The sequence below is a fragment of the Pleurodeles waltl genome, chromosome 11 (assembly GCF_031143425.1).
Source record: "Pleurodeles waltl isolate 20211129_DDA chromosome 11, aPleWal1.hap1.20221129, whole genome shotgun sequence".
Classification (NCBI taxonomy): Eukaryota; Metazoa; Chordata; class Amphibia; order Caudata; family Salamandridae; genus Pleurodeles; species Pleurodeles waltl.
Genome location: NC_090450.1, coordinates 832,411,041 through 832,427,097, shown reverse-complemented (window position 1 = coordinate 832,427,097; position 16,057 = coordinate 832,411,041). Strand labels below are relative to the sequence as shown.

The 16,057-nt window shown below is 40.3% G+C and overlaps 1 long non-coding RNA gene across 1 annotated transcript in view; it reads right to left on the bottom strand.

Annotated features, from left to right (window-relative positions):
* Positions 1-1,375: 1,375 nt before the first annotated feature.
* LOC138265044 (uncharacterized) overlaps positions 1,376-16,057 on the bottom strand; it is a 111,738-nt gene continuing 97,056 nt past the window's right edge. The window contains exon 3 of the long non-coding RNA XR_011199304.1: positions 1,376-2,149. This is a non-coding gene — a long non-coding RNA (uncharacterized lncRNA). The remainder of the gene's footprint in view (positions 2,150-16,057) is intronic.

Sequence of the window (16,057 nt, the reverse complement as noted above, 5' to 3'; positions counted from 1 at the left end):
TCAGGGCAGACATGGCTGCCTACCACAGGGATGTTGCTGCTATTCTCAAAATCATCAGTTCCTCCTTGCTGCTGTGATGCCATATGTTGTTCCACAGATGGCAGCTGTGAGGAATTGGGAGTCCACATCTCTAACCACTGAAGTGTGTGTGGCCCTCTCTATGTCCCCACCACCATCATCAAGGGCAGAGGAGACACCACACACATCGGAGGATGAAGATGTGGAACAGATCATCTTCACCCGTAAGAGTTCCCAGTAGCACCAGCCCGTGCCACATGGGCAGTGTTTTACTTTGTCCTGTGCTTGAAATCATGCCAGTGTTAGCACAGTTAGATATGTGCACTCTTCAAAGACACACTGTTGACCTGCCTGCTCTGGACTGTCATTGTCTCTCACCTCCAAATTGGCAAATCATGTTCCTCCACACTTAACGACACTTCTCCCAAGCATGTTGCATGACATGTCCCTCAACCCTGGACTTGTGTTATGTTACAATTGTATGGATTTCACTAATGGGGTTACAGACCTGGACATTGTAAATATTTCACTACAACACTTGTAAATAAATACCTCCTACACAACCAGCATGTCTTTGTGTATTGTGACACATCTACTACTCTTAGGAATTGTGATGTGTGTAACCATGTCTTTAGTCACAGAGTGTCAGTATAAGAGTGCTGGAAAATGGGGGCACATATCTATGCACAAGGTTCCCACATGATAAACCACAATGCTGGTCTCATCCCCTATAAGCAATTCACTGAGTATGTCAAAAATGTGGAAGACATGTATGCTTCACCCACTACATACGGCAGGAATGGCGGTGAAACAGTTCTTGGGCAATATCGTCAGCTGGGAGTACAAGTAGAACACATTGGTGTGAAACAGAGGTACTTAACCTCATCTGTCATTGTTACTGGTCAGTTTTGCAGGATAGATTTTAAATGTAGGCTGTTGTCGGATGTGCCACTGTGCCCAACATTCCGACACAGGACCCTAACACTGACAGCTGAATTAACACACCTACCTGTCGAATGCAAAGTAAACATAGTCACCTTGAGTGCTGGGCACACTGGATGGCAGATGCATAGACAAGTAGATGTGTTGTTGTTGCCAGTGTGACAGCTCAGTTGTAAACAGGTGATGAATATGTCAAGAGAGGGATTTGGAGGCAGGACGGAATCCCTAGGCCAACACACAATTTTCACTGTGCACTCCTGGGAAGACCCCGAGACACAAGCATATGACACAAAAAGTAAAGGAGTACCCAAAATGTTTTATTTACAATGAAACTAAACTAAAACATAAAAATACTATCCTAACCTAAACTAACCTATTCTAACTATACTTAACCAACAGCTAAACCTAACTACCCTATGCTAAACGTACCTAACACATTTAACAACACACTCTAAACATTGACCCCCACCCCTCTATGTTACAAGACACATGCAGGGCAACATATACTAAACTACACATATACTAACTATATCTAAACAAATATATATTTTTGTATTTTTTTTTAAAAAGCACACATATACCTCAACATGACACCCCAGCCACCCACAGAGTAACATGTAAAAAGTAGAAACCTGACCCTGTGACCCACTTATCTTAACTAAACTACATACCTACTCTAACCTAACACTAACTCCCTAAAACCCTCTATAAAACATGAATACAAATTAGGAAGGAGGGGACAGAACTGGGAGGTGAGAGTTCCAAAGACAATCATATATTTGCCTTCTTGACAGTTTTCTTTATGTACTTAAGTCTCTTAGAATTGGCTTCCGCCTCCTTCTCCAAACTGTCCAACCTTTTCAATACTAGTGTGACATCCCTCTGCAGCATTTTTGGGTCCATGGCAGCAGATGGTATGGGCTGATGCACCGAGGTCGAAGGTGTTGCAGTTGTGGCTGTTGTCGTGGTGGCAGCTGTGCCCCCCTGCACTGCTGTGGAGCTGGGTCTCCTCTGTGTGGCCACTGCTAGTGTAGGGCCCCCTTGTGTGAATGCCCGCCAATCCACGGTTGATCTCTCAGCGTGATAGCGGTGCGCCATTCTCCGGAGCTCAGATTGCACTGCCGGGACATGTCAGTAGCGTCTGCCCTCTTTTGGAATGCACGCTGTTCCTCATTGCTCATGTTGGCAGCTGTTAAATTGAGAGGCAACCATCAGTGTCAGCATTGTGTGGAGTATTTACATATTTTTGGCTTACACTCTACATCTAATTACACATGCGAACTCACATTCCGGAAAAGACAATAGCCCTGATAAATACAACGACAACGATGCCTTAGCATCATTTCTTTGACACAAAAGCAAAGGACAAGATTATGAACCAAACCAAAATAGGTGTGCATTGCTTTTGCACAATATGTAATGATGCAAAGGCAGAGTAAACTTCATATATATCAGGCCCAAACTTCTTCATCATCTGGGTCAATATTCAACCATACATCAACAGTAACTTGAACATGTTATTCGGAAGATGGGATGCTGGTGGTAACCATAAGGGGTCAGTGCTGATAGGTACACCTGCAAGCCTGATCAATATGACTGTCACCTACACTGTGAGCATCACATCTACCTACAAATTTGTTATTTCTCTCCCCCTGTGTGTAAGGAGGGATGGTCATGCAATCCATCATCTCAACTGTCCTGGTCATCCACCAGGGGTGGCGCAAGCAGCGTTGGCAGCCCACTAGTAGCACTTAATTTACAAGCCCTGGGTAAAGAAATACTACCGTACAAGGGACTTACAGGTAAATTAAATGTGCCAATTCGGTGTAAGCCAGTCATACCAACTTTAGAAGGAAGAGCACTTGCAATTTAGCACCGATCAGCAGTGATAAAGTGCTCAGAGTCCTAGGGCCAACAACAAGAGGTTATAAAAAATAGGAGGAATGAGGCATAAACGTTTGGGGATGACCCTGCAAAAAGGGCCAGGTCCAAAACCTATTATACACACACATGTATGTATATTTATTTTAAAAAGGGTTTATACTTACCTTGAAAATACTTACATTTTTGTATTAAAGGCATTTGTTGGAAAATCATACTCTTAAATATAAATTGTTGCAAAGACTGTGTCGTTGTTCAAAATTAGTTGTAAAGGCATTTGTTATAAATGTTGTCGTTATTCCGTTATGCATCCTGGGTGGGGTAATCTATGCCCTGAATCCTTATAGAATCTTAAATTCCGATTGCAAAAGCTACAACATTTTTTATTCTATGTCAGGGCAGGAGGCTCACTTTATTCTAGTTCAGCGCTGACTAACCATCACAGAGGAAATATGAACAACAGGTTTATATTAACATTGCATGAATGTATTGTCCAATGACCAATCTGCTGCTGCTCTAAGAATATCCTCTTACCTACAGCAGAGTCCAAGTTAAGACCTTTTGAAGCCAAGGCTCCATGGAAAGAATGGGTTCTAAATCTGCTGACATTAATGACTGCTTCACCCATAACCCATCTGACCCAATGAGCAAGGGTCTCAGTCTTTTGTAGGGCAATCAATAGATGACCACCTGGATCAGTGCAAAGCAATCGAGTATTGTCCTCAACCTTCGAACCTTTTACTGCACACAGTGTTTCATTATGAGGAAAAGCAGGATAATCAATAGCCAGAAAAGGTCTTTGTGCTTCTAGAAACAGTAAATTAAACTCCTTCCGGAGAGAATACTCAGACTGCTGAATCTGGAGCTCTTATTTCTGAAGCTCTCTGATAAGAGGCTAGACATAGCAAGAGAGCAAACCTAGCAAAAAGCTGTTTCCTAGATAAAAGCACACTATCCAACAATTGATCAAACAGCTGCAAAACCACACTAACATTCGATAAGTGGCCATAATGAGATATAGGTGGATTAGAGACTCAAATGACTTTAAGTAACCTACATACCAGAGTGTGAACTACAACAGGCTTTCCATCTGTCTTAGAATGTCCAGCAGATATCACTTTGCGAATATTGTTTACCGATCTGTAACACAATCCACCTCCAGCGTGCTCAACAAGAAAATTCAGAATGTCCTTTAAATCTGCCTTCATGGGATCCAAATCCCATTTCCCACACCAACCATTGTTTCAATGCAGCCTTATAGGTGTAGGGATGTAGGGAACTCAGGCATTGCAACTCGCAATTTACGAGTCACATTGCCGGATGCAGGATGGTGTCCGTGACACCATCTGCGAGTCTCAAGGGGGTCGCAAAGGCCCACCTCATTAATATTAATGAGGTGGGTCGCAATTTGCGACCCCCTTGAGAGTCACATCACTCACAGGGATGGTGGCCTGCTGGAGACAGCAGACCACCATGTCTGTGACTGCTTTTAAATAAAGCAGTTTTTTTTTTTGTAGTGCAGCCCGTTTTCCTTAAAGGAAAACGAGATGCATTACAAATGAAAAAATTAAATGTGTCAGTTTCATTTCTTCAGAGCAGGCAGTGGACAATAGGACCACTGCCTGCTCTGAAAAAAAAAATTCAAGGCCATTCACAAAGGGGAAGGGGTCCCCTGGGGACCCCTTCCCTTTTGCGAATGGGTTACCACCAGTGTGACACTGGTGGTAACTGCGATTGCTTTGCGACCGCGTTCGCGGTCACAAAGCAATCTTACATCGTGCTGCGACTCGCAAATAGGAAGGGGAACACCCCTTCCTATTTGCGACTCGCAGTCCCATTTTGCGAGTCGGTAACCAGGTTACCGACTCGCAAAATGGGAATGGGCATCGCAATGTGGGTTTTGCACCTCGCAAACAGCAATTTTCGCTGTTTGCGAGGCATAAAAGCCTTGCTACATCTGGCCCTTGATTTCTAGCACATTAAAAACTATATATTTTTTTTAAAACCCACATATTACAAGCAGTGGCAAAGCACATTTAAAGGAGTGATTACAGCCCTAAGTGTGACGTTAACAATTGTTGGTGAATGTGGACAGTGCACAAGCAAAATTCATTCACTCAAAGTGAAAAGGGCCAATGATTAAAGCAGGACTAGCTTCACTGTAAAGCTGCTTTCGAATACTTAACAGCTAAACTTAGGAGCTTTTGTACTGGTATTATAATAAGATTCCTTGATAGTTTACCTTACTGTGACAAGTAGAAAGATTGACTGAGACATGCATGTGTGTGCCATTAGTGTTTTCATATTCCTAGCATTATTTCTGAAGCTTGGCTTGAGACAGTGTGTGCAGTACACTGTGATATGAATTGTGCTATTGACTGCTGCTGTGTTTGCTTATGACAGCTAGTGAGCCCCGTCACTAATACAGCTAGTGGTGTTAAATGGTCAGTCTTAGCATAGTTCACTGTCATTAATGTGGTAATATGATGTAATGATTTTATAGTTAATCAACATTTTTGTAAAGTAAGTAGAGGCAAAACAAGGACATATGGTTTGCTCATATACTGCTGACTCTACTAGCAAATAATTAAATCATATGAAATGCAATCACTCAACTAATAATGTTACTGTGTAAGAAGTCTGTTATTAAGGGCTCAATATTAAATCAAACTTTCGCTAAATGAGAATCAGTTCTCTGATTTCAAAAGTATCTATCCAATGTTATAGTTGCATTGTTCAGTGATTTAATGATCCACCATTTATAATATTGGTTCATGATATGCTTCAACAAGCATTGACAAATCTAAAAGGGCTGGCATTTGTATCTTGGTGCAGTGGTTATCCTTTTGTATTCGGGGCAAAAGCTACTAACATAAAAATAAAAACACACACAAATTCATAAATGTCACTGCTGTATGCTTGCAATAAAAATTTTACATTTAAAAAACATTCATTGATGTGGCAATTTACTAGTGATGTTTTTTAAACAGAGAGTCTTTCAGTTGTGCTATACATTTTATTATGTTTTTATTTATACAAGAGGCAAGAAAAACTAAAGACCTTAACAACCCCTCAAAGTGTTACAGTGTCACTTACAAATTGTAAAACTGCAACTCTAAACACAAGTTGAAAAATAAATCATCATTTATATATAAATAGCTGCGAAAATAAATTACAGGTGCTTTAGGTTAAGGTAAAAAGTAAATAAAAAAGTGCAATTTGAACCAACTTTATTACTGAAGAGATAGGAACTATAGTTTTGACTGACGTGAACAATGTGCACGACGTGCTTTGTGCAGTCACTCACAGTAAAATATGCCACTTCATAAAGTGGGCTGACCTGTTGCTCCCATGCCGGTTGCTGTGGTGTGAAGGAGCAAAATGTGAACAACAGTTGAACAGAGCAATAGAGGAGGACTACTGACAAAAGGTCTCTCCATGTATGTATATTATGTGTGATTTTTTGGGAAAAAATAGTTTGGTGAGACACCTGGCTCAAAGGCCAGACACAAAAAGAAGATGTTTTCAGACAGATTTACACCAAGAAATATTCATGCTCTTCTATCCATGAAGGTGGAATGGAAGAAACAAATAAATCTTTGTGTGTAGTCACATGCATGATTGAAAATGGTAGGACATGAGACAGATTACAAACTGGAATTTAAAAAAATCTCTTCTGAAGAACCATCCCAGAAGCATGCTTGAATTACCAAGATGATTGCAAAGAGGAACAATTCTCATTTCTAAAAGTTTAGATTTTAGGTAAATGGTAAATGGGCCTTTACTCTTCTACTAAGCACTTAGGTAGCTAGGTTGTGGTGTGACAAAGCATGCAATGCCCTGTTGCAGCCCTATTATCTCTAGTGTATGAATCCTTGTGTATATATGTATGTAGGTATGTATGTATGTATATCGCATTTCTATACTATAAACCTAGCCAAAAGGCAATGGAGCTCTTACTTAGTCAAAGTCTAACATAAAGTCAATGAATGATTGAGAGATAGCTGGTGTGTGGATTGTTAAAGCATTTAATTTAATGATGTTTAAAGAGATGCAGTTTCAACTCTTTCCTACATTGGAGCAGTGGTGCAGCGGCCTGACAGATATGGGCATTTTTTTCTAGATTCTTGGTGCACAGATGGAAAAGGCCTGTTATCTTGTTTTTTCCTTTTTTACATATATTGCTGCAGATGTGCCAAGAACCACTAGAGATGGTGAGATTTTCTGCAAGCTTGTAAATGATGCAGCTTGTTTTGCATACAGTGCAGGCTGGCAAGAGTAACCAATGGAGTGCCACAAGATGGGTGAATCCAAGTGACTTTAAGACTGATTTAGAATTTGGTGGATGGGGTTACTCCATCATAGACGTGATGGATATCCCGTCACCCATAATACAATCCTATTATATTCTATGGGAATTGTAATATGGCAGACGGGATATCCGTCATGTTTGTGATGGAGTAACCCATCCTCCAAACTCTAAGTCAGGAGCATAGCATTCAGTGAAAGTTGGAGTTCAAAGCCATCAAGGTTAATGTCATTGAGTCAGATTTGAACTGTTTCTTATTCTTGGCAAATAACAGGAATTCTGCCTTTTTGGGTTAAGCTTCAGAAAAGCACTGAGGGTCCTATTTATCTATTTATGAGGAGGTGACACAGTGCAGTGTAACAAGTCATCTTGCTGTGCTGCTCTGCGTCACAGGGAATGGGCAGTAATTTGTCATATTTAAGGCAATATGGCACATTCCTGCCTTTTCCCCTGTGTTGGTCCCCTTTTGGCAGCCTAGGGCCAATGCTGGCATCCTTGCACCATTGTGGATGCTTTGTGCGGTAAGGGACAACTTCAAAAAACAATCCTGAGAGGCATATTCATCTTTCTATGTGTGCTGCAGAATGCAGAAGTAACAAGTAGAAGTGAAAGATGCATCTTTTGGGTGCATTCCCATGTCTACCACTTCTGCTATATCTGGGAATAAGTAAAAAACCATGGGAGTTGCATCAGAACAGCCAAGCAACACCCAAGGAATGACTTCTCTGGACAGAGTAAGAAAACAAAGCTATTTGTGCTGCGTTTCCTTACTCCAGATCTATGGAGCCAATCAGAGCCACACAAAATGACCTTGTGTGGCTTCATTAATCACATATAAGGTTTGCTTTGCTCTTGCAGTATGTTGCGTGGTTCAAGAGCAATGCAAACTAACTCGTAAATATGCCCCTGGCAATATCAGGCCTGGATGAGATGCAGGCAGTGTTTGAAGTGTTGAAAGTCTGAATCAGAGAAAACTTTCAGGCCCTTTTTGAGCATCGTCAGCATATTGGTTGATCTTGATGCTATTATATATGACATGAGGACTGTGTGATTCCATGTATAGGTCGAAAATGACAGGGGACAGTAAGGGTCTCCATAGTTGTTAGGGATTTTTTGATAATTGGTGGTGCCCATTTGAAACATACCAGAAATGTTCCAGAATATTAAGTGGTATCTAGTAATCAGGATACTTGGAATTGTTTGCCATCTGGAGCCTTTTAAACATTTCTTGACCATACTGGACGAGCCCTCTTGATTTTTGGAAACTGGCTCTGGTGCCTTCATCAGTCTTTTCCTATCATACGATTTTCTCACTAATGACCATTGAGAATAATGTTTTCACTGACAATTCCCATCAAGCCCATCAAGCTAAGGACAAGTTTCAATTACTGCAGATATGGCTGGACTAATGTTACTACCATTCCATTCCTGGTATATGTTCCATGTAGGTTTATCATTCAAGCCTCTAAATATCTGATAAAATTCCAGAGAAAATATGGCAGAAGTGGCAAATTCTGAATGAACATTATATGCCACCATTTTATACATATTTAAACTTGTTCTGAAGTTTTGGGATTAACAGTGAAAACATTTTCTTGTGGGTTAGTACCACAAGACTATCCTTAAATCAAAAGGATAAAGGGAACGCCATAGGTGCACCTGTAAATTAATGGAAATAAGTATAATGCTCCGAACAGAGAAAAAATGCTAAAATGCAATTGATGAACTGTTTTCCCTTTCTAGAATATTTCTGGAAACTTTGACATGAGGTGGTCCATTTGTGATACGGGTTTCCATTCATTGCATTAACACTCTGTAGGGCAGCATGATTGCTCTAGACACAAAGTAAAAATAGATGCGTCATTTAACAAAGCACATTTAAATGCTTCAAATAATGATTTTGCAGTTGCTTGACAGAAATCACAATAATGACTGAAAGAGAGCAGTAACATGCACACCCCATCTTGGGCCAGATGTATCAAAGGGTTTTACCCATTCTGTGTCTATGGGAAAATGTGTTCATACATATGGCCCCTTATCTTGAAAGGCCACACACTGGCTATGCAGCACCAGCAGCAACCAGGCGGCTTTCACTTGCTTAGAGGCTCATCTCTCCCCTGAAAAAGAGAAATGCTTTGGCAACCCTTTGAATAATGGGGACCTGCACGCCTGTAATTAAAATATGGGCTTCGCGGAAACTATAATCTTCTAGTGACTCATATAATGCACTACATCACAGTAAGCCACACGTCGTGGGAGTTATTCTAAGAGTAACCTGATGAAATACACAGATAGGCTCTGCAACAATTACACGCAATAGGATCTTTTTCTTTCAACAAAACAAAAAAAGCTCTTCAGTGTTTCCTGACCCTACAGGATATATTTGTCTTTTCGCTCGCCTCTGTCACCCTAGGCAACTAGATTTAACGCCGCCTCGCTGTGGCCTAATGCTGCAGTGAATAAGCAGGCAAGCTGGATACATTAACCTACACGCTGTGAGGCAGCGCTGGGTGTCTGTTAAATACTACCTGGGGGATATTTCCATGCCATACGGAATTAGTGGCTAGTGCTTTCGATAATGCCTGCCCTGCGCATTCCACAAGGTCTCCTTTTTGGCATTTAGATTAATGCCGGAGACGGCGAGAAAGAGGCAGCCCTGTCTCGTGATCCCTCCCTCCCCTCCCTCTGAACAAATGACGAATGACAGCGCGCAACTCCCACTTGGAAATGCCTCCCCTTACTCATTTTCTGTCATTTTCCCCAGCACTCTAATTTCTAGGATGACGCTCGAAACCGTATATTTCACGCAGAAATCCATTCTTTACAGGGCAACTCTGAAAAAGGGGGAGTAACAGCGTTAATCCTGGGATGAAACATTCACAATTTTGGCAGGGAATTTCTCGGGAGCTAATATTTTCAAGGCCAAAGCCCAGGCTGATCTAACTACTGAAAAATCCGAGGTAAAGCCTTCATGTTTTCACGTGCTTTCTCATCTGCTCCCAGGTCTTCGCCCCTTTGTTGCTGTTTCAAATTAAATAATGCAGATGTGATTTAGTTACCTACTATTACGCCACATCACAAGATTACGCACTGTTTGCACAAAAAATTAACCACAAATGCATCTTTGGTGATAAACATTTAACATAAGGGAACAATGCGAATTATGGTGTGCAAGCAGCTGTTGTTCGTGGGTGCTACTGTTTTTTGCACTTTTATTAGAGCAAAATGCATTTAAATGTGCGGATGAATTTTATGCTAACCTACAGCACCAAATGCCAGATTTACTTTTCGTGTCATTAAGCATAATGTTGGAAAAAAATCACATAACTAGGTGAAAGCAAAATATGAAAATTGAATGCATAAAATAAAATATTCTAATGTCTCATATAATGGCCTGTATTTGGTTAAGGTAATAATAAACTGAGCCATATTTTTATCTATGCATATATATTTTTTAGGTATATATATATATATATATATATATATATATATATATATATATATATATATATATAAAATAATATACACATACATTCTGGCCATCCCTCTTCATCCACTGATCTTTTAACTGCCATTCACATTTTTCTCCCACCCACCAAAGCCTACAATATGGGACAGTGGATAAGCCCACTTCAGCCATGTGCTCTCTTCACTGTGAGTGATGGCATTTTGCTTGTACAAATGGGAGTATCTCCATAAAATTGTGTCCTCTTCATTTTTGATGCTGTTGGACCAATCTCTGTGTTTATTACTTTTTTATTTAATGTTTTATTTCTTTTTTTAGCAAACACAACATGTGTGTCAAAACTCAGGAAACAGCATTTCATAGAAGTATGGTTACAATAATGGAATCTTTCTGTGCTGCGACATCACAAAGCACAATTTCTTCAGCGTCTCATTAATTCAAATTGCTAATGGGAAATTAGGGAGAGAGATCAAATTGTATTAAATGGGAGAGAGGTCAAATTGTATTAAATTTATTAGTGGCATAGAAGTTAGCATATGGTGACTAATTAACCTATATTTGAAAGCCTAACAGAGAAAATAACATGAGTTGTAAAATCTGCATGTTTGAATTATGGTGGACCATGTGGCCACCATTCGTATACAACATTACATTTTAACATGAGTATTTTGCATTTAGACTAAATGAAGTACCAAAAAGAGTTAACTTTATGAGTGTTCTCATTAGGATGGATATACATGAAGATTGAAAATATTAAATGAATTATGAATTAAATGAATATGAATTAAACATACTTATAATGAACTAAATGGAATTTATTAATGCGAGTTACATGTGTGCAGAAAAATAAATGCACATTTAAATCAGCTCTAACATGTCATAAATAATGTTCGCAATTAAATAATTGCTTTGCACATTTGATTTGAATTGCAAGGTGCGCAATTGGTTTAATAATACATTAAGGCCCTCATTACAACCTTGGTGGGCGGCGGAGGCCGCCCGCCAAGGTTTTACCTCCGAGCGGCAGCCTATGCGGCCACAATCCCACCGGCCGCATTATGACATCCCCGCCGGCCCAGCGGGGATGTCGGGCGTAACATTGGAGCCGGCTCCTAAGGGACCCGGCGGTGTTGCGTCCGTGCGACGGGTGCAGCTGCACCCGTCGTGCTTTTCACTGTGTGCAGACAGTGAAAACCAGGGTGCGGCTGTGCCTGGTGGCCCCTGCACTGCCCATGCCAAGTGCATGGGCAGTGCAGGGGCCCCCGCGACTCCCCTTCCCGCTAGCCTTCCATGGACAGGCTGGCGGGAAACGGGACTCGTAATCCCCTGGGCAGGTGGATTAAAACCGCCGGGACAACCATGGCGGGAAACTGCCGGTCCCGGCGGTGAGACCGTGGCACTACCGCCTTGTTCGTAATTCGCCAGATCATACCGCCAGCCTGTTGGCGGTACAATCGCCGAAACAGCCCTGTAGGTCTTTGACCGCCACGGTTGTAATGAGGCCCTAAGTGTATTAATATGTATTAAGGTTTCTTAGCTTGACTAGGCCTGAAAGATTTATTGTGAGACATTAGTGGAAAATCACTTGTTTATTATGTTCCCTCTGACCTGAATTCTTTCCCTAGGTTGCTGATGTGATGTTGAATGTCCTATTTTGTTAAAGGCAAAGAACATGTTTATCATTAACAATGCTGCATTATTTGTTCTAGCTGTTGAGCAAGACAGGAAACTTATGATTCCCATGAAAATGTTTAGTTCATTTAGTGTACCGTAAGAGAAGAACCTAATGTTGCAAACAACACAATCATGTAATATGTTGTCAGAATTGTGTGAAATAATTGAAATGACAATACACTTTTGCAGAGAAAATCCAGAAGAATTGTGAATTTGATGGTGCCATTGACAGCCACTGGACATTGAATTTGATGCCTGAAGTGAGCCCACCTTAAGGACCAATAGAGAAGATTGTGGTAATTTTAATTAGTGAGAGACTTTGAAATTTTGAGTCAGTCGACTCCTGCCTCGAAGCTAACCAGAACTCTGCCAGAGTCTGTCTAGTCCTGATTTAAGTCTGCTGTCGCACTCTGTTTCTTTAAGTACCCTAATGAGTTTTCTCCTCTTAGTCTTAACTGTGTGTTCAGTTATGCTATTCAGTACTAATAAGTTAAACTAATTCTGAACTGCTGATTCTGTCATATGTGTAGCTCGAGTCCTGCACTGTCCTGATGCTGCTATCAACTGACGCGAGAAGAAAGTGACCGTCCTGTCTGATGAAGTATTACTGTCTGCTGTCCCATGAGGAAATATATAACTAAATGTGTTTTCTTGTTTCCTTTCTGTTCGACAACTACAGCAGTATATTTTTATAGTGAGTTGCCCTATTTAGTTGATTTTCGAAATTATTTTTGCATTTTTGTATTTTTGTTTTTCTCTGCATGTGTTAACCCATTCCCACACATGCATGTCTAAATTCATGCTAGTGATAAGAATGTCCCAACCCTGAAATTGAATGTTAAATTTTATTTTGATAATTTACTGATGTCGCCATCATCTACTGAAATGTAATATTAAAGTGCATAGTGTGGTGTTGCTAATCTATATTATTCTTTTGGAGTGTAACAGTGTTGATGTTTAGTAGGCTGAATCTTTTCAGATGTTTCGGTCAGACTATGGTTTTCATGTATGTTTATAATTTAGTTTTGCGCACCATATATGTGACATCGATTTTGGTATTGTAATAAAGTTTTAAAATGTTATTAAGTTTGGGGTTTGATTTAGTGTTACATTGTCTATGGCGTCTAGAATTGTTTATGGTTCATGTAATTGATTTATGATAGTAAGATTCTGACTACTACACCCTTCGCCAAGCCCAAAGATGTACTTGACCTCTATTGGTGAGAATAATTATGGTGTCTCACCAGCACATTTGTGGTTTCTGAACCCGAAGCGGGGATTAATCTTCCCGGCACAACACACCAACATTAGTAACTTAAAGTAGCTTACATCCCAGCAGTGCACATTGCTGCTGCTCCTTTATTTTGCAGCAAGACTGATATCTGTTCCAAAATTTGACATAGAAGAAAGACTACAATATCTGTGCCTAAAAGTAAGCGAGATAGCCACCTCAAACCACATCTCTAGCCTCTTCTTATTTAAAATGCACTGCAAGTTTACTTTTATTCACATGTAGTTGATAAAATGACCTTATTTCACTGAATTGTAACTATAGGTATTTAAATATGGCCATTGCTCTCTGTTTAGGCTCTGTGTGGCAGAGTCCTTTTTGGTGTGTTATTTCACTCTTATAGTACAGCATGACGTGTCTTGTAGCAAGTTGGGTGGGCTCTCTGAAGTAAGAAAAGTTTTACATGTTTATTTATATTGAGTCACGTATCCTCTCAGCACTTGAGTATGGTGGTGTATATGACATAACACAGAAGTGGACACTGAGCCTCATTATGAGTGTGGCAGTCTTCAGACTGCCACATTAAAACCCTAGCAGTCAGACTGGCAGGGAACTGCCAGCACTGCCAGGATCCATGATACCGGCGGCCTGGCAGTGGCGGGGATTGTAATCCGCCAGGGCAGCACTGCATGCAGCACTGCCCTGCAGATTATGACCTTGCTCTGTAGGCACGTGGCATGGGCAGTGCAGGCCCCCCCCACCCAGCACCTGTGCAGACAGTGAACATTGCAAAGGTGCTGGTGCTCCCTGCGAGCTGCAGCATTGACGCCGACTCAATTACAAGCCAGAAACAATGCTGTAGCCTATTTCCCGCTAGGCCGGCGGGTGGAAACTGAGGTTTCCACCTGCGGACATAGCGAGAAACTCTTAATAACTCAGGCGGAGTGGTCGCCACAAAGGCAGCGGCCACCCTGTTGTGAATTTGGCAGACAGGTTTTCCTATCTGCTAAGCTTGATATGAGGCCCACTGACTTACTCTTAAGAGCTCAGCATAAGCTTAATTTTGAGAGAAATGTTTTCTGTTTCTTTATTGTTTGTTTTCTATGGTGCCATAATTAAAGTATTGCATTTGCTCAGTTCTACAAAACGGATTTATGCAAATGGTGCAAACATTTTGTAACCCAGTTTACCATCTTTTGTAAATAAAAATAACTAAGGCTTTAGAGAGCATTTTGAAGTAAATTAAATGCTTAGGTGCCTGTCTGCCACTGCAGTGCCATGATAATGACAGCTGTCCCTACAAATAGTAAGTTATAATTACCAATAAAAGTAGTTCTTGAATAGATGCAAACATATTTCAGCTTAAGAGAGAATCATGCCACTGTTTGAAACCGTGGGTAAAAGAGATACAGTAAGCAGGGAATCTTGCTACACTTTCTTCCACAGGTTAATTTGTCAAGAAGAAGGCAAGCCTTTCTTTGCAGACTAAGCATTGCATAATGTTAGTTTGATTTTCAGGTATCACACATATGCTTCTACCAGCACATTTACTTACTGGTAAGTGTATATCAAGGAGTAAGTACGAGTGCTGATGGCACAGCGTAAGTGGTATGTCTTCTGTACTGTGGTTTATTATTGCTAAAGCGTAATGTTAGACAGAACACTTCTTTAGCGGTACTGAGGAAAACACCATGATGTTGGAGGCAGAATCTTGCATTTTCGTTTTAGCACTCAACCATTATTTACTAGAGGGTGGTGTTTTTGGCTTCTTTTCAAAGCCTTGATCCCTGTCCCCTAATTAAGGACTATTTAGCAGAAACTCCATATTGTAAAAATCAACACATACAGCTCTCCAGCTTTCATTCCACGTTGCATATTTCTCTTTATATCCTTTATTACCTGCTCACTCCCTTTAATCTGTGATAATGGTAAAGTTTTTTTTCAGTATTTTAGACATGCACTGCTTATAATCTCACGTGTTACAACACTCATGACATATTCTATGACATTGTTGATAACATCATACAACAACTGAAATTAAATCATTGACAACAACCCTGTACAGTACAATGGCGCAACGTAGAGTTTCTTCAGTTAACTGTAACTGATTATTTACAGTGTTTGTTTAGCTTAAAATGTTAAGTTAAAATTGACATTTTCACCCAACGCTTTAACATATTTTTCACTAAATTTCTTAGTTTTTTTAAGGTAAAGAAAGATAATATTAACATACTTAACTAGAATGCCAATTTAACCTTTGTTTATTCAATGGATAGATATATGTATATGTGTGTGTCTGTGTTAGTCTGTGCATGTGTTTTTCTGTGTGTGTGTCTGTGTACTCACTGAAAAAAACAACGGTTAAATTGACTTTATAGCTAGTAATTTCCTGAGATTTTAACTTACATTAAAAAACCTAGAACTTCACTAAAACAAGATTAAAGTGATGTAGCTAGGCCTTGTAATTGTATAAAAAGTTGAAATAAAAAAACTCTGAAATTCACCAGCTATAATTTACTTAGCTGTGCCTTGCTCC